This window comes from Chanodichthys erythropterus, chromosome 3 (assembly GCF_024489055.1).
Source record: "Chanodichthys erythropterus isolate Z2021 chromosome 3, ASM2448905v1, whole genome shotgun sequence".
Classification (NCBI taxonomy): Eukaryota; Metazoa; Chordata; class Actinopteri; order Cypriniformes; family Xenocyprididae; genus Chanodichthys; species Chanodichthys erythropterus.
The window spans coordinates 61,106,685-61,133,232 of NC_090223.1; the positions used below are offsets into that span (position 1 = coordinate 61,106,685).

Genomic DNA, 26,548 nt, shown 5'->3' on the forward strand with positions numbered 1-26,548 from the left:
GGCAATGGTCAAACTCCAGAGAAACAGTCCATACAAAATAAATAAAACAAACAGAGAATCCAGTGACAAACAACGAACCACAACCAAAGACAGAAACAACTCAGTATAAATAGACAGACACTAATAACATAATACAAAACAGGTGTGTGCAATGAAGTGATCATGAGATAATGAGTCCAGCAGTGCGTTATGGGTAATGTAGTTCATGGGGTGAAAAGAAGAGTCCAGGATGGAGTGCCCTCTAGTGACTGATACGGGCACTCTCACTGACGGTCGTGACATTACCCCCCCTCAAAGGAGCGGCTACCAGACGCTCCACCAGACAACCAAAACAAAAACACAAAAAACTCCCAAAACTCAGGAGGGAGGTGGACCGGAGGAGGATCAGGGGGAGGGATGGTGGGCCAGGACCAGAGCCCCCAACCGAAGGCCTGGGGGGAGCCGGTGGAACAGACCACGGGGGCTCTAAGAGGGTCGGGGTCCTGGCTGAATGCCAGGGCGGCACTGGAGGAACTGACCAGGCGGGTTCCCTGGAGTCTGGAGTCCTGGCTGGTTGCCAGGGCGGCGCTGGAGGAACTGACCAGGCGGGTTTCAGCGGTTCCAACGGCCGGGGCAGTGGCAGCAGGGCAGACGGCTTGGATGATGGCGGCAGGACAGAAGATCTGGGCGGTGGTGGCAGGGTAGTAGGCTTGGATGGCGGCGGCAGGGCAGTAGGCTTGGACGGCGGCGGCAGGGCTGGCCAAGGGTGCTTCGTGGCGGTATCAGGGAGAACGAGCAGCTCGGTGACGGCCTCCGTGGCAGTATCAGGGAGAGCGGACAGCTCGGTGACGGTGTCTCCTGAGTCTCCTGAGCTTCTTCACTGAGGTCTCACTACTGCAAAACTCGACTGGCTGCAGACTAAGAATGCATTCGGCAAACTACCAACAAAATAAACAAATAAATAAAATCACATTTAGGACTGTGATATTAGAAGTGAATGTCCATCATCATAACATCATTAATACCTTCAGTGCAAAAACTCCACAGGATGAGGAGTCAGTCTGCATGGGATGAGGAACAGTCTTGGACAACCAGGTAGAGGCATCGTATCCTGTCTGATTCATTAATGCCCTTAAATCAACAAACAACAATGTAACAAATGACAGTGCTACGCATTGCAGTTTTAAATGTGTTACTGGGAAAAAAAAGAAAAAAAACTTTGATATCATTGTTAATACCTTATCACCTCCTGGCACTTCTCTGCTTTTACTATGCTTTCTCCCAGAGGGTCTAAAAATAAAGTCTTCTTCTGTGCTGGCATGATCACCTTTCAGGACTGTAAAATACATAGAAACATAGTTATGCACACTAGTGTACCATTTTGGTTTAGTTGATTTAAAAAACAAAACAAGTTGCATCCTATACCATAACTGTCCAATGACATTGGTTTTTTATGATACCATAGTACCATAGCGGTACACTGACAGGTCAATCTGAAAATACAAAAGATTTTTTAGAATTCAAAGCTTTTGCAGCCGTATATTAATGACACTGAATAGACCAACCTTCCGCTTTGTTGAATGGCCTTTCCAGATGCTGGCCATTTCGTAACTGTCAATATAAAAGGCGCGCTCTGCTGACAACGAGGTTTACATGAAAGTGCATACATGTTGTGTTTATTGTGCATAACAACAAAGTAAAAAATAAAAAATGTTTGATTGTGTACCTCACTCTCGAGCTCCTCATCAGGAGAAGTTTTGTGTATGTCAGAAAAGAAGATTTTGTAGGGCCCTATTTTTGAAAGCAGCACATAAATCTTCTTTCTTCCCCATGCATCTGTAAAGCCTGTATTAAAAGACATATTAAATGTATAATGTCACCTTTCAGAGAACTTTCCCAAAGTTTAATGATAACACAGTGATAAATTAATTATTGTATATATTAATTATTAATTATTGGTGGTGGATGAGGAGAGACCCCTGATATGATTGTAAAGCGCTTTGGGTGTACAGTAGTACATATGAAAGCGCTATATAAATGCCTCATTCATTCATTCATTTAATTCAAGGTGACGACACAACAATAATTTGAAATGTGTCTTGCCTTCCATATACTAACTAAATAAATACATTTATTGAGTTAAGCTAGTACAGTTCAATACAAATAAATAATAATAAAAAACAACTTTAACACAATATGGGAAAAAATGTGTGTGAGTCTATATTTTACTGCTTTTACGTGGAGGTGTGGTCAAAGCCAGCAGACGATGTTCAAGCCTCTTCATCTCAACATTGCTCTCATTAATTAGACGCACAACATGTTGTTGTACTTCCTTGTATCGCCTTCTGACCTGTCTTCTTATTGTCTCTAAAAAGTGATAGAGAATGCAAATTAGGAAAGGGGTTTCTGTGCAAGAAGCCCTAGTTGTAACTTATTCCTTTGGGTTATCCCTCAGCAATACAGCAACTGTGTAAACATAATATAAACACACAGAATAAAACATAAAATAAAATACAATAACAATACCTAATTTATCCCTGATACACAGCACGCAAGCTATGACTTACATAACCTAAAATTAATCGTTCATTCATTAATTCATTTATTCAGTCATTCATTTGGTGACATACTTAAAGACATTTAAAGACATTTGATAGAGTGGGACTAAACTTTGCATGGCAGTATCATTTCAACTAAATCAAGTCTTACCTTCTTCCATTGTCATGCTTTGAAATACAAAGACAGTCTGTTGAAAAATGACAAATAAGCACCATTCAAAAAGTGCAAATGATAAAGATACAGAGGTGTTTATAATAATATATAATTTTATCAAGAGGAACAAATGAATCAGTGTTTCACGGTTACTGCACATGTGCTATAGTCAAAGTACTACAAGGGTAATAACACCACGTTTAAAAGTTAGATCATCTGCGCGGCCAAATTGTAGATTAACATGCCAACTGCTACCCATGTAACTGTTATTTTATCAACCCAGTCTATAGGAGGCATCTTTCGTGTCTGTACCACGTTTTCTTTTTGCCACTCGGAAGCATTGTTTTTTTCTCATTTGTTATTCATTTTTAAACTTTATACACTACATTACTCAACATTTAACCAGGAGATTTTATCCTTGTTTTTATTGCTTTATATTCTGTAGGCTACTAACCATTGTGCTACGGTTTCTTTTCTGAGAAAAGCCATTTTTCCATCTATTTGGTGTGTCAAATCGAACAGTAGACTAAAAATTACAGTACCCACGAGCCTTATCTACTTTTACTATAGGTGCGTCCCAATTCGCGTACTTGTGCACTATTCTATGATGTTTTTAAGTACAAATAGTGCAGTAGTGCGTTCACACTGAAAATTCCAAAAAGAAAAAGTGCACTTAAAATACCCAGATGATGCACTACATTAACGGAAAAAACGAAGTGTGGAATGTTGGACACTTTATGCACTCAACTGTCGCAGCTTTAATTACGTAGTGAAGGGGGAGGAGCTATAGGGCGCTGAGCGCGGGATGAGCGATTCACTTTGAAATGGCGGATGAGGCACCACAGGACACTTATAACAACAAATGTAAGTAGATGTTTTTATTATTAATCTAATTTAATTAAAAAAAGTGTTTTTGTGTGGATTCTTTTAAAAAAAAATCTAGATTACTTCTGCATTGACCGTCTGTTGAACTTTATGTATCTTGTAGGGACCGAAGACGATACCCGTCGTCTTATTATTTGGTGCGCACCGCTGCATTCTAGAAGTGGTATAGTTTGATGGATGAGGCAATTGGGGGCAGGCCGTCTGTGACTCTGCTGTTCACCATCCTCAGTGCTGACTCCTGTTCTGGGGCACTTGAGGTCCTGCATAAACAAATGGACAGTTCCCAGTCTTCAAACCGGCAGTAGCCCAAACATTTGAATAGGGATGTGTTTTTTAGTGACTGCGGGGTTTTGACACTGTGGCGTGTGAAACCAAAACTTTAATCACTGCTCTAAATTAAATTGTTGCAGTCACTGAAGCACAGACAGAAACAGGAGCACATAAACTGATAGGGATTCACTTGTTACACGGATAGCATTCAGTATTGTAGATACAATGCTTTTTTCAATATATTACTTTGGACTTTTTTTTTATATTCTTAACATGTCCCACACACTTGCATGCTTGTTTTTGTCTCTTCCTGCTGTGACACCCCTGTTGGGCGTTCCTTGTTTTGTGTGTTGTCTGTAGTCTTTGCGGGTGACGGGCTGATTGTGGCGTGATTGGGAGCACCGGCTTCTAGGCGTTCGTTGCTCCCTACAAAAACAGATCATTCCTGTTGGTGGCTGTTCTGCTCTGGATTTGGTGGCTGTTTTTAGCTCTTCGTCTCCACATGGATAAAGCCTGGATCATTTTAAGCATGAATGTAAAATAAAGCTCAGATATTTCGCAAGATGATGTACTCGTCGTCTTCTTATTTGTAGTGATCCTTTGCGATCTCAACACTGCAGATAAGTTGTGAGAGCTGCCAAAGTCAAGATCAGGGGCAAAAGGTGATCAATGCACCATGTAAAGATGTTTGCAGATTACACTTGTAATAGTTGTGGTGTTTCTGTGAAAACCCTAAAAGGTCATGTACAACATCAAGGGCTACACAGAAATGAGGCACATTACCTCTATGCAGGTTGCAAGTAACGCTTCAGAAATTACAACACATTTAAATGTCATGTTTACCGTCATCATCGGCAGTCATCTTCTGCGTCACAGTGCGAGTCTCTGCAGGGACCCTTTACATGTGACGTTACCAACTGTCAGAAACTGTTGATTGATCTTTCAGATCTTTTGGGTCACCTCAAATTTCACACTTCAAAAAGAGAGCAGGTGCATTGTGTCACGATCACCAGTGAGAGTGCCCTATCAGCCACTAGAGGGCACTCCATCCCGGACTCTCATTTCCACCCACTGCATTCACTACATTACCCATAAGACACTTCCCTGGACTCATTAACCTCGTTCATTGCACCCAGCTGTTTTGTGTTTGTTCATTAGTGTCTGTCTATTTAATCTCAGTTGTTTCTGTCCTCAGTTGTGGTTTGTTGTATTGTTATGTGCACTGTTTGTATCGCTGGCTTTTGTCTTTGTTTTGTGGACTGATTATCTGGATTTTGACCTCTTGCCTGCCTTGGATTTACGTTTCTGGACTCCCCAATAAATACTTATGCTGCGCTTGGATCTACCATCTTGTTCTTGTGTGCAACCGTGACAGAACAAACCACCCTAAATACTAGATCCTGCAGCATGAGTATTCGGATTAGTCCCCCAGCCTCCATTGGAGAGCGGATGGCTCTAGTTTGGGCAGTGGTGGCTCTGCGACAGGAGGGGAGAGAGGTAGGGTGTTTTGCCCAGTTTTTCTGGACATTTTCAAGAGGGCTGCGGTACAATGATGAGGCGCTTAAAGGGGTATTCAATGGATGCCTTGATGACCCTCTTCCTCAGTGGGAGTTACAGGGGCTCCAGATCCTGGATTTCTGGGGCTTTGTCAGCTATCTCTCCCACAGAAGTCAATGGGCAACCCATGCTCAGCCAGAGTCCGCTCCAGCTCGTGAATCCGTTCCTGAGGTCACTGAGGAGGTGGGCACTGAATCTTTGCTTCCCACACGGAGGAGGAGGAAGAGGAGGAAAGCTCCAGCCAGTGAGTCCACTTCAGAGCCCGCTCCAGCCAGTGAGTCCGCTCCAGCCAGTGAGTCCGCTCCGGAGCCCGCTCCAGCCAGTGAGTCCGCTCCGGAGCCCGCTCCAGCCAGTGAGTCCGCTCCAGAGCCCGCTCCAGCCAGTGAGTCCGCTCCAGAGCCCGCTCCAGCCAGTGAGTCCGCTCCAGAGCCCGCTCCAGCCAGTGAGTCCGCTCCAGAGCCCGCTCCAGCCAGTGAGTCCGCTCCAGAGCCCGCTCCAGCCAGTGAGTCCGCTCCAGAGCCCGCTCCAGCCAGTGAGTCCGCTCCAGAGCCCGCTCCAGCCAGTGAGTCCGCTCCAGAGCCCGCTCCAGCCAGTGAGTCCGCTCCAGAGCCCGCTCCAGCCAGTGAGTCCGCTCCAGAGCCCGCTCCAGCCAGTGAGTCCGCTCCAGAGCCCGCTCCAGCCAGTGAGTCCGCTCCAGAGCCCGCTCCAGCCAGTGAGTCCGCTCCAAACAGTGAGTCCACGCCAGTGAGCCCGCTCCAGCCAGTGAGTCCGCCCCAGAGCCCGCTCCAGCCAGTGAGTCCGCTCCAGAGCCCGCTCCAGCCAGTGAGTCCGCTCCAGCCAGTGAGTCCGCTCCAGAGCCCGCTCCAGCCAGTGAGTCCGCTCCAGAGCCCGCTCCAGCCAGTGAGTCCGCTCCAAACAGTGAGTCCACGCCAGTGAGCCCGCTCCAGCCAGTGAGTCCGCCCCAGAGCCCGCTCCAGCCAGTGAGTCCGCTCCAGAGCCCGCTCCAGCCAGTGAGTCCGCTCCAGCCAGTGAGTCCGCCCCAGAGCCCGCTCCAGCCAGTGAGCCAGTGAGTCCGCTCCAGCCAGTGAGTCCGCCCCAGAGCCCGCTCCAGCCAGTGAGTCCGCCCCAGAGCCCGCTCCAGCCAGTGAGTCCGCCCCAGAGCCCGCTCCAGCCAGTGAGTCCGCCCCAGAGCCCGCTCCAGCCAGTGAGTCCGCCCCAGAGCCCGCTCCAGCCAGTGAGTCCGCCCCAGAGCCCGCTCCAGCCAGTGAGTCCGCCCCAGAGCCCGCTCCAGCCAGTGAGTCCGCCCCAGAGCCCGCTCCAGCCAGTGAGTCCGCTCCAGAGCCCGCTCCAGCCAGTGAGTCCGCTCCAGAGCCCGCTCCAGCCAGTGAGTCCGCTCCAGAGCCCGCTCCAGCCAGTGAGTCCGCTCCAGAGCCCGCTTCAGCCAGTGAGTCCGCTCCAGAGCCCGCTCCAGCCAGTGAGTCCGCTCCAGACAGTGAGTCCACTCCAGAGCCCGCTCCAGCCAATGAGTCCGCTCCAGCCAGTGAGTCCGCTCCAGAGCCCGCTCCAGCCAGTGAGTCCGCTCCAGAGCCCGCTCCAGCCAGTGAGTCCGCTCCAGAGCCCGCTCCAGCCAGTGAGTCCGCTCCAGAGCCCGCTCCAGCCAGTGAGTCCGCTCCAGAGCCCGCTCCAGCCAGTGAGTCTGCTCCAAACAGTGAGTCCACGCCAGTGAGCCCGCTCCAGCCAGTGAGTCCGCCCCAGAGCCCGCTCCGGCCAGTGAGTCCGCTCCAGCCAGTGAGTCCGCTCCAGAGCCCGCTCCAGCCAGTGAGTCCGCTCCAGAGCCCGCTCCAGCCAGTGAGTCCGCTCCAAACAGTGAGTCCACGCCAGTGAGCCCGCTCCAGCCAGTGAGTCCGCCCCAGAGCCCGCTCCAGCCAGTGAGTCCGCTCCAGAGCCCGCTCCAGCCAGTGAGTCCGCTCCAGAGCCCGCTCCAGCCAGTGAGTCCGCTCCAGAGCCCGCTCCAGCCAGTGAGTCCGCTCCAGAGCCCGCTCCAGCCAGTGAGTCCGCTCCAGAGCCCGCTCCAGCCAGTGAGTCCGCTCCAGAGCCCGCTCCAGCCAGTGAGTCCGCTCCAGAGCCCGCTCCAGCCAGTGAGTCCGCTCCAGAGCCCGCTCCAGCCAGTGAGTCCGCTCCAGAGCCCGCTCCAGCCAGTGAGTCCGCTCCAGAGCCCGCTCCAGCCAGTGAGTCCGCTCCAAACAGTGAGTCCACGCCAGTGAGCCCGCTCCAGCCAGTGAGTCCGCCCCAGAGCCCGCTCCAGCCAGTGAGTCCGCTCCAGAGTCCGCTCCAGCCAGTGAGTCCGCTCCAGAGCCCGCTCCAGCCAGTGAGTCCGCTCCAGAGCCCGCTCCAGCCAGTGAGTCCGCTCCAAACAGTGAGTCCACGCCAGTGAGCCCGCTCCAGCCAGTGAGTCCGCCCCAGAGCCCGCTCCAGCCAGTGAGTCCGCTCCAGAGCCCGCTCCAGCCAGTGAGTCCGCTCCAGCCAGTGAGTCCGCCCCAGAGCCCGCTCCAGCCAGTGAGCCAGTGAGTCCGCTCCAGCCAGTGAGTCCGCCCCAGAGCCCGCTCCAGCCAGTGAGTCCGCACCAGAGCCCGCTCCAGCCAGTGAGTCCGCCCCAGAGCCCGCTCCAGCCAGTGAGTCCGCCCCAGAGCCCGCTCCAGCCAGTGAGTCCGCCCCAGAGCCCGCTCCAGCCAGTGAGTCCGCCCCAGAGCCCGCTCCAGCCAGTGAGTCCGCCCCAGAGCCCGCTCCAGCCAGTGAGTCCGCCCCAGAGCCCGCTCCAGCCAGTGAGTCCGCCCCAGAGCCCGCTCCAGCCAGTGAGTCCGCCCCAGAGCCCGCTCCAGCCAGTGAGTCCGCTCCAGAGCCCGCTCCAGCCAGTGAGTCCGCTCCAGCCAGTGAGTCCGCTCCAGAGCCCGCTCCAGCCAGTGAGTCCGCTCCAGAGCCCGCTCCAGCCAGTGAGTCCGCTCCAGAGCCCGCTCCAGCCAGTGAGTCCGCTCCAGACAGTGAGTCCGCTCCAGAGCCCGCTCCAGCCAATGAGCCCGCTCCAGCCAGTGAGTCCGCTCCAGCCAGTGAGTCCGCTCCAGCCAGTGAGTCCGCTCCAGCCAGTGAGTCCGCTCCAGCCAGTGAGTCCGCCCCAGAGCCCGCTCCAGCCAGTGAGTCCGCTCCAGCCAGTGAGTCCGCTCCAGCCAGTGAGTCCGCTCCAGCCAGTGAGTCCGCTCCAGCCAGTGAGTCCGCTCCAGCCAGTGAGTCCGCTCCAGCGCCTGCTCCAGCCAGTGAGTCCGCTCCAGCCCCTGCTCCAGCCAGTGAGTCCGCTCCAGCCAGTGAGTCCGCTCCAGCCAGTGAGTCCGCTCCAGAGCCCGCTCCAGAGCCCGCTCCAGCCAGTGAGTCCGCTCCAGAGCCCGCTCCAGCCAGTGAGTCCGCTCCAGAGCCCGCTCCAGAGCCCGCTCCAGCCAGTGAGTCCGCTCCAGAGCCCGCTCCAGCCAGTGAGTCCGCTTCAGAGCCCGCTCCAGCCAGTGAGTCCGCTCCAGAGCCCGCTCCAGAGCCCGCTCCAGTGAGTCCGCTCCAGAGCCCGCTCCAGTGAGTCCGCTCCAGAGCCCGCTCCAGCCAGTGAGTCCGCCCCAGCGCCCGCTCCAGCCAGTGAGTCCGCTCCAGCCAGTGAGTCCGCTCCAGCCAGTGAGTCCGCTCCAGCCAGTGAGTCCGCTCCAGCCAGTGAGTCCGCTCCAGCGCCCGCTCCAGCCAGTGAGTCCGCTCCAGCCAGTGAGTCCGCTCCAGCCAGTGAGTCCGCTCCAGCCAGTGAGTCCGCCCCAGAGCCCGCTCCAGCCAGTGAGTCCGCCCCAGAGCCCGCTCCAGCCAGTGAGTCCGCTCCAGCCAGTGAGTCCGCTCCAGCCAGTGAGTCCGCTCCAGCCAGTGAGCCCGCTCCAGCCAGTGAGTCCGCTCCAGAGCCCGCTCCAGCCAGTGAGTCCGCTCCAGAGCCCGCTCCAGCCAGTGAGTCCGCTCCAGAGCCCGCTCCAGAGCCCGCTCCAGCCAGTGAGTCCGCTCCAGAGCCCGCTCCAGAGCCCGCTCCAGCCAGTGAGTCCGCTCCAGTGAGTCCGCTCCAGAGCCCGCTCCAGCCAGTGAGTCCGCTCCAGCCAGTGAGTCCGCTCCAGCGCCCGCTCCAGCCAGTGAGCCCGCTCCAGCCATTGAGTCCGCTCCAGCCATTGAGTCCGCTCCAGCCATTGAGTCCGCTCCAGCCAGTGAGTCCGCCCCAGAGCCCGCTCCAGCCAGTGAGCCCGCTCCAGAGCCCGCTCCAGCCAGTGAGCCCGCTCCAGCCAGTGAGCCCGCCCCAGAGCCCGCTCCAGCCAGTGAGTCCGCTCCAGCCAGTGAGTCCGCCCCAGAGCCCGCTCCAGCCAGTGAGTCCGCTCCAGAGCCCGCTCCAGCCAGTGAGCCCGCTCCAGCCAGTGAGCCCGCTCCAGCCAGTGAGTCCGCCCCAGCCAGTGAGTCCGCCCCAGCCAGTGAGTCCGCTCCAGCCAGTGAGTCCGCTCCAGCCAGTGAGTCCGCTCCAGCCAGTGAGTCCGCTCCAGCCAGTGAGTCCGCTCCAGCGCCCGCTCCAGCCAGTGAGTCCGCTCCAGCCAGTGAGTCCGCTCCAGCGCCCGCTCCAGCCAGTGAGTCCGCTCCAGCCAGTGAGTCCGCTCCAGCCAGTGAGCCCGCTCCAGCCAGTGAGCCCGCTCCAGCCAGTGAGCCCGCTCCAGCCAGTGAGCCCGCTCCAGCCAGTGAGCCCGCTCCAGCCATTGAGTCCGCCCCAGAGCCCGCTCCAGCCAGTGAGCCCGCTCCAGCCAGTGAGCCCGCTCCAGAGCCCGCTCCAGCCAGTGAGTCCGCCCCAGAGCCCGCTCCAGCCAGTGAGCCCGCTCCAGCCAGTGAGTCCGCCCCAGAGCCCGCTCCAGCCAGTGAGTCCGCTCCAGAGCCCGCTCCAGCCAGTGAGCCCGCTCCAGCCAGTGAGCCCGCTCCAGCCAGTGAGTCCGCTCCAGCCAGTGAGTCCGCCCCAGAGCCCGCTCCAGCCAGTGAGTCCGCCCCAGAGCCCGCTCCAGTCAGTGAGTCCGCCCCAGAGCCCGCTCCAGTCAGTGAGTCCGCTCCAGCCAGGGAGCCCGCCGAAGCACCTTGCCCTCCCGGCGCCGCCGCCCAGGCCGCCGCCGTCCAGGCTTCCTGCCCTGCTGCCACTGCCTCGGCCATTGGAACCGCCGGAACCCGCCTGGTCAGTTCCTCCAGTGCCGCCCTGGCAGTCAGCCAGGACCCCGACCCTCTTGGAGCCCCCGTGGTCTGTTCCACCGGCTCCCCCCTGGCCTTCGGTTGGGGGCTCTGGTCCTGGCCCACCATCCCTCCCCCTGATCCTCCTCCTGTCCACCTCCCTCCTGAGTTTTGGTGTTTTTTGTTTTTGTTGTCTGGTGGAGCGTCTGGTAGCCGCTCCTTTGAGGGGGGGTAATGTCACGATCACCAGTGAGAGTGCCCTATCAGCCACTAGAGGGCACTCCATCCCGGACTCTCATTTCCACCCATTGCATTCACTACATTAAGACACTTCCCTGGACTCATTAACCTCGTTCATTGCACCCAGCTGTTTTGTGTTTGTTCATTAGTGTCTGTCTATTTAATCTCAGTTGTTTCTGTCCTCAGTTGTGGTTTGTTGTATTGTTACGTGCACTGTTTGTATTGCTGGCTTTTGTCTTTGTTTTTGTGGGCTGATTATCTGGATTTTTATCTCTTGCCTGCCTTGGATTTACGTTTCTGGACTCCCCAATAAATACTTATGCTGCGCTTGGATCTACCATCTTGTTCTTGTGTGCAACCATGACACATTGCCCCTTCAGAAACTGTGATCGCTCATTTTCAGTGAAATCATCTTTCACGTCCCACCTATCTAGAAAGCACAAATACTCTACAGCTTTGAGTACCCCCTCCCCCCCCAGCAGAAAACAACAGAGATTTAGCCATACATATGATTTTATAAATCATTTTATTCTTTACATATAATTTGATCATGTTTTTTTTTATTGATTATGCATCATTAGCCTGTAAATGATCAACAGTTGTAATAGGTTTTTTTTGAGCGGTTATAATCCTGATCCACACTCACACACAAACACTAGACCGGATACTGAGGCTACACTTGCTGTTTTCGACATGTCAGTCTGTTTATGGCGTTTGTGAATTGTAAGTACTGATTTAATGTTTATGTGTTTATCTCTTGCTCACTATGTCTAATGCATATCTTTATCCACAATATTCATAATCGTGTTCTTGGGCGGCCCGATTCTCAACGGTGAGAAGGATCATTCAAGGATGTGCATTTATTTAATATAGCCACAACACAAACAACAAATTGCTCGTCACTATAGCAACAGCAGACTCTTCAAGCTGGTGTGATCGAGTGGAGGCAGGGCTAATTTGCATATTCATTGATCCGTGTATATTAAATGAGGCAAGGGTGTAGAGTTACATTCAAACTATTATGTATGAAGAAATTTTTTCACTTGAATTGTTTTTAAAATATATCATTTTGGTGATCAAAGATGAGTTTTAAGGGATAAAATAATTGACTACAAGGGGACTTTAACCATACATTGTTTTATTGTTTTTATAAATTAATTAATATTACCCAGAGCTTTTTCTAATTACAATGTAACTACTTCACCTTAAAAATAAATATATATTTAATAAAGATAGTTAGCACAGTAATGCAAGTAATTACTCACTTAAAACTTGCATATGAAATAATTAACTAGATTTCATTCACATCCATTTTATTTATTGTATTTTCCATTGCTGCTGACACAGTAAGCACTTTCACACTTAGAGAGACAGACTGAGCTTTAAATAGCAACACAAAGGAGGATTTATAGAGTGTAAACTCAATACTAACTTACACATTCTTAAATCTCAGTCATGTCAGCTCATCATTCATTGACATTGGTAGAGCGCTAATGTGTTTTGTTGTATGTTTTAACAAAGGCTACACTAGTGTTTTATTCAGTTATGTTTCTTTATTCTTCTGAAAACAGGCCATTGCTTCTGTATTCATTTTAATTGACACTTTCCAAAGTCAATAAATACGTTCAGCCCAAGCAAAGGCTGGATATCTAGGCTTTATTCGTTTATTATCATATATATACTGTGTTTCATATGCTGTATATCATATACCCAACACTTGATTAGTTAACTACTCCACTAAAACGCTCCCATGCAGTACTTTATTTTCCTTTGCTTTTTTTTTTTTTACAATTCACATTTTTTTTAAATTTCTCTCAGATTTGTTTTGCTTTCATTGCTGCTTAACAACCTGCAATTGCGTCTGCAAATTAGTACCTGACGAAGAATTGAGCAATATCTCATGTAGATTTTCTTCCAATGCGTTCTATAATGTCCACTAGGAGTTGCGCTCGACAAATGTTTTCCTTTATTGGTTTTCCCTGAAGAGAGATGCTGTTTTTGAAAAGGAAAGTAAGTGTGATGCACATTCATTGCATTTTACCATGAAATGAGAGTTTGTGTCTTTATTAAAGGGATAGTTCACCCAAAAATGAAAATGTGATGTTTATCTGCTTACCCCCAGAGCATCCAAGATGTAGGTGACTTTGTTTCTTCAGTAGAACACAAATGATGATTTTTAACTCCAACCGTTGCGGTCTGTCAGCTGTATAATGCATGTCAATGGGAACTTGATGACACACTGATGTCCTAAGACACGAAATGATGGGTTTGTACGAGAAACCTAACAGTATTTATATAATTTTTTCCTCTAAAACACCACTATGTCCAACTGCGTTCAACACTCAGTTAGTGAGGTCTGATCACGCTCTGACAATGGCTGTGATGTCTCACACTTGACACACATTATATGGCTGACAGACCGCAAAATCATCATTTGTGTTCTACTGAAAAAACAAAGTCACCTACATCTTGGATGCACTGGGGGTAAGCAGATAAAAATCAAATTTTCATTTTTTAAGTGAACTATCACTTTAAAATCAAAATCAAAATTTGATATCGACAATCTCTTTTAAGAGCATCACAGAATTTGAATCACTACATAGGCAGCAACTCACACAAATGACCCATGACATTGAAGACTTTATTTGCTATTGATTTAATTACAAATATGTGAAAGATTACATTTTTAATTTGACTGAACCTTTTAGCAATAATATTTGGTATTGAATGAATTACATTTAATATTGATTACTTGTTTTACTTAAACTTATCCTTGAAAGATAACTTTTTACACATTTTATACCCATGTTTAAACTAAAATTTGTCCACATTTCATTAATTGGTAAAACACACTGAGTTTAAATGTGTTTCAATTCGGACACATCATGAATGAACTCTGCTTTATGAACTCAAACAACCTTTTTAACACTTTGTTTGTATCATATTTGTCACTGTTTTAATTTTACTACAAAGATTACCTGGTGAAATTGTTGGATTTTTATGCACTTTTGTGATTGTAGACAATGCAGCGTCTGAACAGGACTTTTATTTTGGAGTGACGACATGACGTCATAAGACTGCGCCGCGCTCCTGCATCTTCTGTGATTCTGCTGAAGAAAAGTTTGTTTTAAGAATTTATGTTGTTTTAATCAACAGAAATAGTTTTAATGGTTTTTAATAGTTTTACAAGCGATTTTAAATGAGTTTCTTTACCATTTATTGTAAAATTGTGATTCTTTATCTAACTGTAATGAAGGATATTTGTGTGAGTAAAACTCATATCCACTGATGAGAAACAGTAAACCTGCGTCGCATTTCTCTCTATATATATCATAAATCAGTTTATCATGAACACGATTTCAGTCTCTGGAGAGTCATGATGGAGAAATATGCCAGTGAGTCCGTGAGTATTATAGAGTAATCTATAATTCACTAAATGCCAGTTGTAGATTATAAATGTCTAAATATGAAGTTTATTAATTTTAAGCATTAGTCATTGAAGACCATTAACTCTGTTAAGTATTCTCTTCTTAAAGATGGCGTTTATTAAAGAGGAGACTGAAGACATGAAGATTGAGTTTAATAAAGAGGAGACTGAAGACATGAAGATTGAAGAAACATTCAGTGTGAAAAATGAAGAAACTGAGGAACAAAAAGGTTGGTTTTATTCTCAAAGCTGAATTTGATCATTATTAAAATGTCCAGCTCTACAGAAATAGAGAATATACAGAAATATAATCTTAGAGAATATTACAGAAGTTGCCAAAACAATTATTTTCTGAAACAATAAACCCAATATCATCTTCTGAAAAGAGAACAATGGAAAATATTTTTTTCTGTTCATGCTCAAAAGAAAAAAATAGTCTGTAATTTGGTCTTTATTATTTTTGTCAAACTTGCAGTTTTGTGCATTCGTATTTATATTAAATGTGTTTATAGACTATATCACTATATTATAGACTAAATACCATAAAGGAGTGGTCGCAATAGGCGGCCATTGGGCCAAAACTGGCCTGCCAGCAATAATATCTGTCCCGCGCCCGCAGCCAGATTATTTGAATAGCGGCCGGTTCTGAAATAGATCAACTCATGGTGCCGTATTATCACCGTGTCTACTAACTTACACCAGACACGCCGCAACAGCTAAAAGCTGTCTACACTGAACAAACCGACCATTGCAAAGTACTTGGACTACTAACCCGATTCCAAAAAAGTTGGGACACTGTACAAATTGTGAATAAAAAAGGAATGCAATAATTTACAAATCTCATAAACTTACATTTTATTCACAATAGAACATAGATAACATATCAAATGTTGAAAGTGAGACATTTTGAAATGTCTTGCCAAATACTGGCTCATTTTGGATTTCATGAGAGCTACACATTCCAAAAAAGTTGGGACAGGTAGCAATAAGAGGCCGGAAAAGTTAAATGTACATATAAGGAACAGCTGGAGGACTAATTTGCAACTTATTAGGTCAATTGGCACATGATTGGGTATAAAAAGAGCCTCTTAGAGTGGCAGTGTCTCTCAGAAGTCAAGATGGGCAGAGGATCACCAATTCCCCCAATGCTGTGGCGAAAAATAGTGGAGCAATATCAGAAAGGAGTTACTTAGAGAAAAATTGCAAAGAGTTTGAAGTTATCATCATCTACAGTGCATAATATCATCCAAAGATTCAGAGAATCTGGAACAATCTCTGTGCGTAAAGGTCAAGGACGGAAAACCATAATGGATGCCCGTGATCTTCGGGCCCTTAGACGGCACTGCATCACATACAGGAATGCTACTGTAATGGAAATCACAACATGGGCTCAGGAATAGTTCCAGAAAACATTGTTGTAAACACAATCCACTGTGCTATTTGTTGCCGAATAAAACTCTATAGGTCAAAAAAGAAGCCATATCTAAACATGATCCAGAAGCGCAGGCGTTTTCTCTGGGCCAAGGCTCATTTAAAATGGACTGTGGCAAAGTGGAAAACTGTTCTGTGGTCAGACGAATCAAAATTTGAAGTTCTTTTTGGAAAACTGGGACGCCATGTCATCCGGACTAAAGAGGACAAGGACAACCCAAGTTGTTATCAGCACTCAGTTCAGAAGCCTGCATCTCTGATGGTATGGGGTTGCATGAGTGCGTGTGGCATGGGCAGCTTACACATCTGGAAAGGCACCATCAATGCTGAAAGGTATATCCAAGTTCTAGAACAACATATGCTCCCATCGAGACGTCGTCTCTTTCAGGGAAGACCTTGCATTTTCCAACATGACAATGCCAGACCACATACTGCATCAATTACAACATCATGGCTGCATAGAAGAAGGATCCGGGTACTGAAATGGCCAGCCTGCAGTCCAGATCTTTCACCCATAGAAAACATGTGGCGCATCATAAAGAGGAAGATGCGACAAAGAAGACCTAAGACAGTTGAGCAACTAGAAGCCTGTATTAGACAAGAATGGGACAACATTCCTATTCCTAAACTTGAGCAACTTGTCTCCTCAGTCCCCAGACGTTTGCAGACTGTTATAAAAAGAAGAGGGGATGCCACACAGTGGTAAACATGGCCTTGTCCCAACTTTTTTGAGATGTGTTGATGCCATGAAATTTAAAATCAACTTATTTTTCCATTAAAATTATACATTTTCTCAGTTTAAACATTTGATATGTCATCTATGTTGTATTCTGAATAAAATATTGAAATTTGAAACTTCCACATCATTGCATTCTGTTTTTATTCACAATTTGTACAGTGACTTTTTTGGAACCGGGTTTGTATATCAGAAACAAAACGGGGAATCCATTTACTGTCGGGAATGTGTTGTCGCACTGCGCCACATCCAGCGTACACAATATCACTGATTATAATGGGTTCTATTATCTTTTGTAGCGTCGTGCTGCTCGCGTCCGGTGTCGGTGTTACATTCTTTGAAAACAGCAACAACTTCGTTGCAGATAAGGCACACCGGCTTTGCATTCACAAAGCATAGTTGTGAATGCATAGTTGTCTTTCCATTCTTCTTTGTATGCCCTATTTTCGCTGACAACTTTTCACTTTAGACTCTTTGATAGTGCCATTTTTCTCTCACCAGCTAGCTCCATTTATTACCTCTGCACACGACGTAAGAGTGTAGGCTACCTCCAGCACGCAAACAATTTGAAAATGCAGTTTAGTAGGCTACGTGAGGATGCTAAGGAATAATTCTGAGTGTTAAAGTAGGCTACGTCAAATAATTATTACAATAAGTGAGGGTCCCTTGTGTAACAAGCAAATTAACATTTTACACATTTATTATTCACAATATGGAAAGAGGAAATAAAACATAGTTATTATGCCAAACTATAACAATATTATAACCATTTACCATGTAGTGAGGTGCCATGTGTGGTTTTACCTGCGGTGATCTAATTAGAGTACTTTTTAATGAGGTTGATAAAAGTTTTACAGATATTGTTTGTGTAATAAACTTACATCTCTGTCATACCTAAAACCACTCTGCTGTCAGCTCAAGCTTTTGTCAAATCTGTACTATTTTTTAAGAAACAAAAGATGCTATATATATATATATATATATATATATATATATATATATATATATATATATATATATATATATATATATATAAATATAATTTAGTGGTGGGCCGTTAACGTGAGACTCTTATCGGGCGATAAAAAAAATATTGCCGTTAATCTATTCTCAAAGTTGGGTTGGGAGCTGGGTCTATTCTACGCAAGCTATGATGACTTTCACCTTGATATTTTAGCGCGGATGTATACCTAGCCGAACTGACCCTTCGCAAAGACCCGCCCCCCTTAGTTACTGTTGCTTTGTCCGACAAGCCCTGGCGCTGTCACGCCACACGCAGTGATAAATGCATCACGGAGCAAAGAGGACACTGACAACACGTCGACAGACAAGACAGAGCAGGTTACTTATGATATTTAACAAAGTCCCAGCTTTAAAACTGTGTAGTTTTTTTAAGAATTTCAAACAATAAAAAATGTTCATGTGTCGTGACCATGATAGTGACAGATTGCTGTAGCGCCTCAGCTCAAGAGGCTCGTAAACCGATCATCTCTTACTACGAGTCCATTTATAGCATCAAATAAACATGAGAATCAATGTTGTTTCAAACGCGGAAAGACGTCAGTATACAAAATATAATATACAAAAGTTTAACTCCACTGAGGTTAATCTTCTAACTCCTATCTGCTTTGTCGGACAAAATGGCGGATTACTTTTAGTCATTTGCTGCGTCCCAATTCGCCTAGTTATACTACGCCCTAAAAGTATGTACTCTTTCTGTGAACAAAAAGTACTTACTTTTGAGTGTGTAGCAAAAGAGTAGACAAGCTTTGGGACATACTATCATGCCATACAATTGCGTCTTTGCTCTCTGTCGCATCCAGTCACCGTAAACTGCCCTGTCAATCATCTTACATCCTCCACATTTCATTTAGCTAATTTCCTACTGTATCGGAGAGAAATGCAGCATGTTGATCTGCAGTCGCGAGTCTTTCATGTGGAGAACTCTCCTCATATTAATGCATAATGATGCATTTAAAACTTAATGGCCAATCAGATCTTTATCTTTATTTTCTATCAGTTTGAACTGATTATTAGTCACTCAAACAGCCTCTCAGCCTCTATCGTGCAGATTCGCCATGTTTTGTAGTTTTTAACACTTTTTACTCGTGTTTGTAGTTCTGAACTGAATCCTCATACAACGCGCAATGGGTTGTGGGCAATATTAGCCTTTATAGTGTGCACGGATCCACACTTTGAAAATCTACCGGAAATAGTAGACCATCCGGGGACTTTTGGCATACTCTTTTCAACATACTATGCTTTGGCACACACTTATTTTAATCTCACATACTATTTAGGATGGATAGTACGGACATTGGGACGCAGGGACAATTTGGGTATCTCACATATTCTGAATGTCTTCGGCAGAATTCAAATGAGCCATTTTAATCTAGATTAATCTAGTTTTGTTTTTTTTTTGTTTTTTTTGTGCAGCTTGTCAATGAAGTATGGCTCCAAATGCTAATCCATCTGAAAGCACTGCGAGTTTGAGTCGTTTATAATGTACATTTGAAAAAGCAACACGCGTCAAACTTCTTTTCAAACACGAGAAGCATTTATTAACATCTTGTTTAACAAAAGACAACATTTAATCACATGTTTTTACTCCAAACTCACTTCATAAAGAAGTTGAGCATCCTTCTGTGAGATGATGTGGCTTCTTAAACACACGACTGCCTTATTCTGTTTATCAGTCATGTTTAATTAAAGGTACAATTTGTGATATTTTTTTCCGCTAGAGGTCGCTAGAAGCCTATTCAAAACAAAGGCGTAGTTTGATGACGTAAAGTTTTAGAGTGGAAACTTGGGACATGTGGTCTCCATATCAACGGACGGTGCAAAAGAATAGGGATTGGAGTCTGGAAGAACTCATGTTCGTGGATGTGATTATTAACGTTACTGTAGTATGAAGCAGAGCAGGACCGAGTGTTGCGGGAGCTGAACGAGGAGCTGGAGCGATTGATCAACACACGCCTCACGAGCAGCGGGACTTTTATTATGACACAGTCACCGGCGCCGCTTCCGCTTTTCTGGTCATGAGTTTACGGGAGCTGTCCTTGTCGACAGAACCAGCGGCAGATGGTAAACAGTAATTATGTTCCATAAATAATTAACACAATCCACCATAAAACGTGCAAGAAGTAAATAAGGAACTGCTTGAAGCAAGCTACTGGTTTGCTGGACGCTAGACTCTACTTCCGCATTTGTCCACGGCACTGTTGTCATGTGGTTTCTACGTCAGTAAAGGCGGTAACAAAGGTAACTGCGTCATTGACAGGCGACTGCACTGCCCCGTGTCACTGTTTAGAATGGGAATTTTCTCATGATTTACAAGTAGTTGAAAACATTAGAGATATTGTTAGTAATCAGCTGAACAAAATATATAACACTAGCCTAGTGGTTTTTGGATATTTTACTGCAAAAATTTTACAAACTGTACCTTTAATCCAGGTGTGCTCCATAACAGAAAGCAGCTCCACGGCAGTGGGTGTGTCTCCTGAGTTGAAGTATGCACCATTAAAGAAAAATAAATAAAAGAAAGCTTAACCTGTCACACTTCGTTCCAATAAAATAAGTATTTTTATTGTTAAAACCGCCTCCTTTGAGGCTCACGTGAGAGTGTGCGCGCACACACACACACACACACCTCATTTACATTTAGTTCACACTTTAATTCATCCTCTCTAATCTACATGTAGCCTATACTGGTGATTATACTGGATTTAATACAGATCACTGCTTTGATATCTCAAATATGTGTTTATTCTGTATTATAACATCAACTCTTTGTGCTGCTCTTTATTTTGAAAGGTTTTGTGATCATTGTCTCTTCTGATCTAATTTCACTACTGCAATCAATCTACTTATTATTAGAAAACCAAACTTTCAGTTCATATATATTATATTGCTGTAGTTATTTAGCAGCAGTGGTTGATGAAGATGAGTGTCATTAGTGTTTGTTTTTGTATTATTGGTGTTTTATCCATGTCATGTTGTGAGAAATAACAGTATTGTCTTTCAGTAGAGCAGTTTATAGGACTTCAATAATGTGTTTCTATCAACAACCATTCAGAATAAAGTGAGATGATCTGAATGTCTTGTTGAATGAGTGTTGATAGTCTGAGGATCATCAATATTAACAGAGAAACTGCTGAAAACACTCTTTATTTCATGTCAATAGTTCCTGTTTTCACCTCATTTATTATGCTGATGTCTTCAGATCTGCTGTAAATTGACACTTAAAGCTCATTTCATTGCTGTCAACAGACTGAGGGGATTTGTGGACCTCAAATATGAACAATTATTTCTGTATTCATGCTTTTAACTGTTTTTCTTACAGTTCTTTACTACTTTTCTAGATTTCTGTCAATATTTTAATGGAGAAACAGAATAAAGTTCTGAATTAGCATCAGTTGCTTTATGATAGACCAATATAAATTCTGAATGCAGTGAGTTTATGGGTGAAATACAAAAAGTGGTTAATATAGCACAAAAAATAATTAATTAATTAATTAAAAAAGAAAGAGAGAAAAATAAATAAAACTTTTCAGGCATATTTAGAATGACAATATCTTGATGACAAATTCAAGCATTGTACTGAAGGATCACAGTGAAGCCCAAAATACTCTTTAATTGTCATTTTAAATCTATATACTTTATACCACTTTCCTTCAAACCACTAGATTTCATTCGTTTGTCAACAATAAGTTTTTAATCATTTAAAATATAATGAAATTTAGTATGATATCTTGTTCTTATATATATTTTATTAAATATAGGACAAAATAACTGATTTGTTTTTGCATTAAATAGCTCTGTTACACTAAATGATGATGGGACATTAAAACATTTTGTTTTCACAAAAGTAATTTGAAACATTAAAACAGACACATTTCATTTAGTGAATTTTCTATGTAAAACTGCTTTTGTACATTTCATTTGATGCAGACACTAGTTTGATGTCTGGACTTTAAACCTATAAAAACAAACATAGTAACTGATTTATTTTTTATTTGGGCAGATCAGCTCATCCAACCAATCTACAGTTCAGTCAACAAAGCCCCGCTCACTGCAAATCACTTAATGAAGCTCCTCCCACATCAGTTCTCCAATAAATACTGGAATATTCCCATCAGAAGAGCACTGAAGCATCAGGAAGAGCTGAAAACTGCAAAGAACATGAGTGATCCAGAACCCTGCAGAATGAAACACACTGAAGATACTGAAGAACAAAGAGGTTGGTGTTTATTCTTCACCTGTTCATGATGCTGAACAACATTCATGTTCTTGCACATTTAGATAAACTTTCAAATACATACTGAACTTTTAACGACAACATTCAGGTTAGAAAGAGTCAAACAGTTCTGCACATTTAGAGAAACAGTAGAACTATGAAATTATACATAATGTTCATTTTTAACATATGCTCAGTTTGAGAAACCTTCATATTCATTGTCAACATCAGATCAATCTAAATATTTATTTTACATTTTCATATCTGGTTCACAGTTTGCAGGAGTGTTACCAGAATTTAGGCATTTTCAATACAGTTTTCAACACTGTTATTTTTAGGAATAAACTGTAAACACCAAAATGTATGAAGTGAATAAACTTTCCAGAATGGCTGACAGGGTTGTGAGTGTAAATCTGTTCTTACTGTAGCTTTGGTAACAGGGTTGATGAATGCAGTCATTCAATTGTGTAAAAACTGAGACAATGGATTGGGATTTTTTTCTTGTCTCCCATCATGCTGTAGAAAGAGCCCAGATGATGTCACTTCCTGTGTGGTTTTGAAAGGAGGAAAATCATGTCAGAAGTAACAGGGTTGAGTGAATCATGTAGGACACTGATAATAACACATTTAAAGATGCAGTCAGTCTAGACTTTGAGCATGTGAACTTTCTACAGGAAGAAAGGAAGTCAGTGGAAGGAGAAGTCTGCTGTGAACGGCCCTTAATAATTACAGTCAATTTAAAAGTTGATGTCAAAAAATGGCTGTTAATATCACATTAGATAATTTGGAAACAGTCCTCTCTTATAACAGATCACTCATGTTGACATGCATTTCCTGTAAAGCTGCTTAAAAACGTTATGTATGTAATGTATTGTATTTAACATAAATAGATTTTATTACATGTGAAAATTGTAGAATTTTATAAAAACGAAGACATAGATTTTAAAAGCAATTTAAAATGCAAAAAAGAGGTTAAGTTTATTACAATAATGGTTTTTAAATTTCAGCCTATATGTAGCCGTTGAGTACTACAGCCATATATTGGCTATTGATATCTTTGCTGTTTTTATACTATCATATGTCACCCAAATTACCACAGTTTTAGGTTTTGGCTGCCTGAACTTGCTGCAATGATTTTTTTTTTTACTTAATTAAAGTAATATTACATAAAAATATACCTCAGTCAGGTATACATTTCTTATGCTTAGATTTAAGCTTTGAGCAATTGATGTTATGTATTTATTTTTAAATTGTCTTCTAAATGTCTGATTGTGTAATAGGCATGATACTTTTTTACCTGTCAAATAAAATGTTATACTACATTCTGCACTGTGCATCAGAATGATCTGAATATTTTAAAGCAGTTGTCTATCACAGCAAGTTTCAATTTTATGACCTTTAACTTTATATTTCTCTCTTTAAATTATTTTGATGTACTGAAAATTTAAATGACTTTTTCTTTCATTTCAGAGCTGATGGAAGTGAAGGAAGAGAGTGAAGAACTGAGTGAAGTGGAGGAGAAACATCATGACAAACCTGGAGAAAAATCTTTGAGTCGCTCAAAGACTAAAAATACTTTTTTAAAGAAAAGAAGAGCCAAGAAATCTACAACCTGCACTCAGTGTGGAAAGAGTTTCTCAAAGAAACAATATCTTGAGGTTCATATGAGAGTTCACACTGGAGAGAAGCCGATCACATGTGATCAGTGCGGGAAGAGTTTCACACAAAAAGGACATCTTAAGGAACACAAGAGAGTTCACACCGGAGAGAAGCCACACACATGTGATCAATGTGGGAAGAGTTTCACACAAAAATCACATCTTAAGGAACACATGAAGATCCACACTGGAAAGAAGCCACACACATGTGATCAATGTGGAAAGAGTTTCACGCGATCATCAAGCCTTAAAGCACACATGATGGTCCACACCGGAGCGAGACCGTTCACATGTAATCAATGTGACAAAACATTTCTTAGGGAATCAGCCTTCAAGAAACACCTTCAAGTTCATACAAAAGAGAAGCCACATTCATGTTCTGTGTGTGGAAAGAGTTTTTCACAGCTTCCATATTTACATGCACATGAGAAAACACACACTGGTGTGAGAGAGTACATGTGCTTTGAGTGTGAGAAAACTTTTACTACAGCAAATAGTTTAAAACTGCACCAGAGAATTCACACTGGAGAAAAACCTTACAAGTGTTCACACTGTGACAAGAGATTCAGTCAGCTAACAAATCTGAAAACACATGAGAGGATCCACACTGGAGAGAAACCTTACAAATGTTCACACTGTGACAACAGATTCAGTCAGTCAGCAAATCTGAAAACACATGAGAGCATCCACACTGGAGAGAAACCTTACAAGTGTTCACACTGTGACAAGAGATTCAGTCAGTTAGCACATCTGAAAACACATGAGAGGATCCACAGCAGAGAGAAGCGGCACACGTGTGATCAGTGCAGAAAGAGTTTCTCTTTTAAAAACCACCTGAAGATACACATGAAGATCCATGCAGCGAAGGGCCACATCACCACAGTCTGAAATCATGATAAGAAGTTCATCTTATGTGCTGAGAAAAAAATTTCTCTTTTGTGTAAGTTAGATACAGCTAAATCTCTCCTCTCCACATATAGTTGACGCTGTTGCTCTATGGCTGCTGTTGAATTATCCAGGTTGTGGATGAGGATAGAGGAGAGAAGCAGTTCATCTTATGTGCTGAGAAAAATGTCTCTTCTGTGTAAGGTAGACAAATCTCTCCTCTCTACCTATGTTGCGATGTTGCCATGACAGCAGTCCAGCGCTGGTCCTGTGCTTTCTCCGTACAGCTGTTCTCATTGTTCAGCAGCTGTTTGAGACTTTTGAAGCCTTTGATTCTAGTTTGAGCCTCGGTCTCTAGCTGGTCTGTGAGGCTTTGAGCACATGTCCACTTCTTGTGGGACTCTGTGATCTGTGTGAGATTTTTTACCTTCTGTTTAAGATCCATGAGGTGGGCTAAGGAGATGATAACTTTGGTCACTCTGTGTGTATGTACTCTGGCTTGGGTCATGTATAATTGGTCCTTGTCTCTCATTATCCAGTTGTGTTTGGCTCTGGTGAAGTAGGTTGTCAGCAGGTCTGGGTGGAACGGTGTTCCTTGCACTGGCTAGTCAGTCCTTTAGGTCTCCTACCTGGGAAGTTAAGCTGAGCATGTGCAACATTTTGGCACACTTGTTGAGAGTAAGGTTGAGAGACCAGTGCATGAACCTAAAGAGATCATAGCTAAAGGTTTAATGGGTCAGCTATGGATATAAATTACAGTTTGATGCTTGTTATTGAAGTGCATATTATATGATTACTTTCTTAGCTGTGGATGCTAGGATGCTAAGATTTGTGTGGTTCTAAGAATGTTTTTTGAAAGGTGTAAGCTGAGATTTAATGGTCATATTATTTGTCAGAATCTCCTGATGGCTCACAACAGGCTACCTCTCCATAGAGGTGAAGAAGAGGGGAAAAAATAACAGCTTAATTCATCACTGATGCTCAGGACTATAGTTATGCCTTAGGAATTACTGAGATTACTTGTGTAGCAGGGTAATAGAACTTAGTGCACTTATTAAGAATAAACAGAATCCCTGGTTCCTTTTGGGCTCTATGGGGAAACAGAAACAGACTAGAATGAGTTGTGCATAGAGTTAATGTCATGTATCCTGTGCCTGTTGTTTAATTCTACTCCCCACCAGAGGTCACAGATTCACCATTGTCACCTTTTCATGGCACACACAGTCACACATCACTCTGGACTACATTTCCCACAAATCCCCATCTAAGAACCAATCACACACTCACACCTGTTTCCCATCAGTGACACTTTATAAGCTGCACCCAAACACACACACATTGCTGAGTATTGTTTATCCCTGTATCCCACCTTGTCTCTGTGTTTCCTTGCCTTGCCTTTGTTTTTGACCCTGTACTGTTTTTCTTGTTTGATCATTTGCTGCCTACCTTGACCATTGCCTGTGTTTTAGATTACTCTTTTGCCTTGCCCTCTTGTATCTGCTTGCTTGTGTTTGACCTCTGCCTGTACGACTCTCATTTTAATAAAAGATTGCATTTAGATCTGCCACCCTGTCATCTCACTTCCAAACATTACAGAATACTCAGCCATCACCAAGATCCAGCGGCTTGTTGAGTGTTCATGGACTATGCTTTAATACTGTGTGGTTCACCGTTTACTGTGGAGGAAGCTCCACAGCAGCCGAGCTTGTACCTTTGCAGTTTTCCATGCTCTCCAGTCTAATTATTGCAACCCCAAAACTCTCTGTACTCCCAAATCCAGTAACTCTATCGACAGTTCCTAATCAAATAATGGTGGCCACATCGGATTACGTTTCTGCATTTAAGACCATTCCAGAGCCTTATTACATCTCAGCAGATATCCTAGAGCCTTGTCACGTCTCAGCAGCCATGCTAGAGCCTCATTACATTTCATCAGACCTTCCAGAGCCTCATCAAATCTTCCAGAACCTCATCTCATCAAACCTTCCAGAGCCTTGTCTCATCTTATCAGATCTTCAAGATCCTCGTCTCGTCTCATCAGATCTACCAGAGCCTCGTCTCATCCCATCAGATCTTCCAGAGCCTTGTCTCGTCTCAACAGATCTTCAAGATCATCGTCTTGTCTCAACAGATCTTCGAGACACTCGTCTCGGAAGACCTTCCAGAACCTCTCCACATCTTGTCTATCATCCCTGAGTCACGTCCTATGGCAGTTGGCTTTCCAGAACCCTGCTCTGTTCTATCAGGGGAAATCATCCTCAAGAGTCAGAGGTTGG

The 26,548-nt window shown here is 44.6% G+C and overlaps 1 pseudogene; it reads left to right on the plus strand.

Annotated features, from left to right (window-relative positions):
* LOC137005151 (uncharacterized) overlaps positions 1 to 26,191 on the plus strand; it is a 1,346,463-nt pseudogene extending 1,320,272 nt beyond the window's left edge.
* The last annotated feature ends 357 nt before the right edge of the window (positions 26,192 to 26,548 follow it).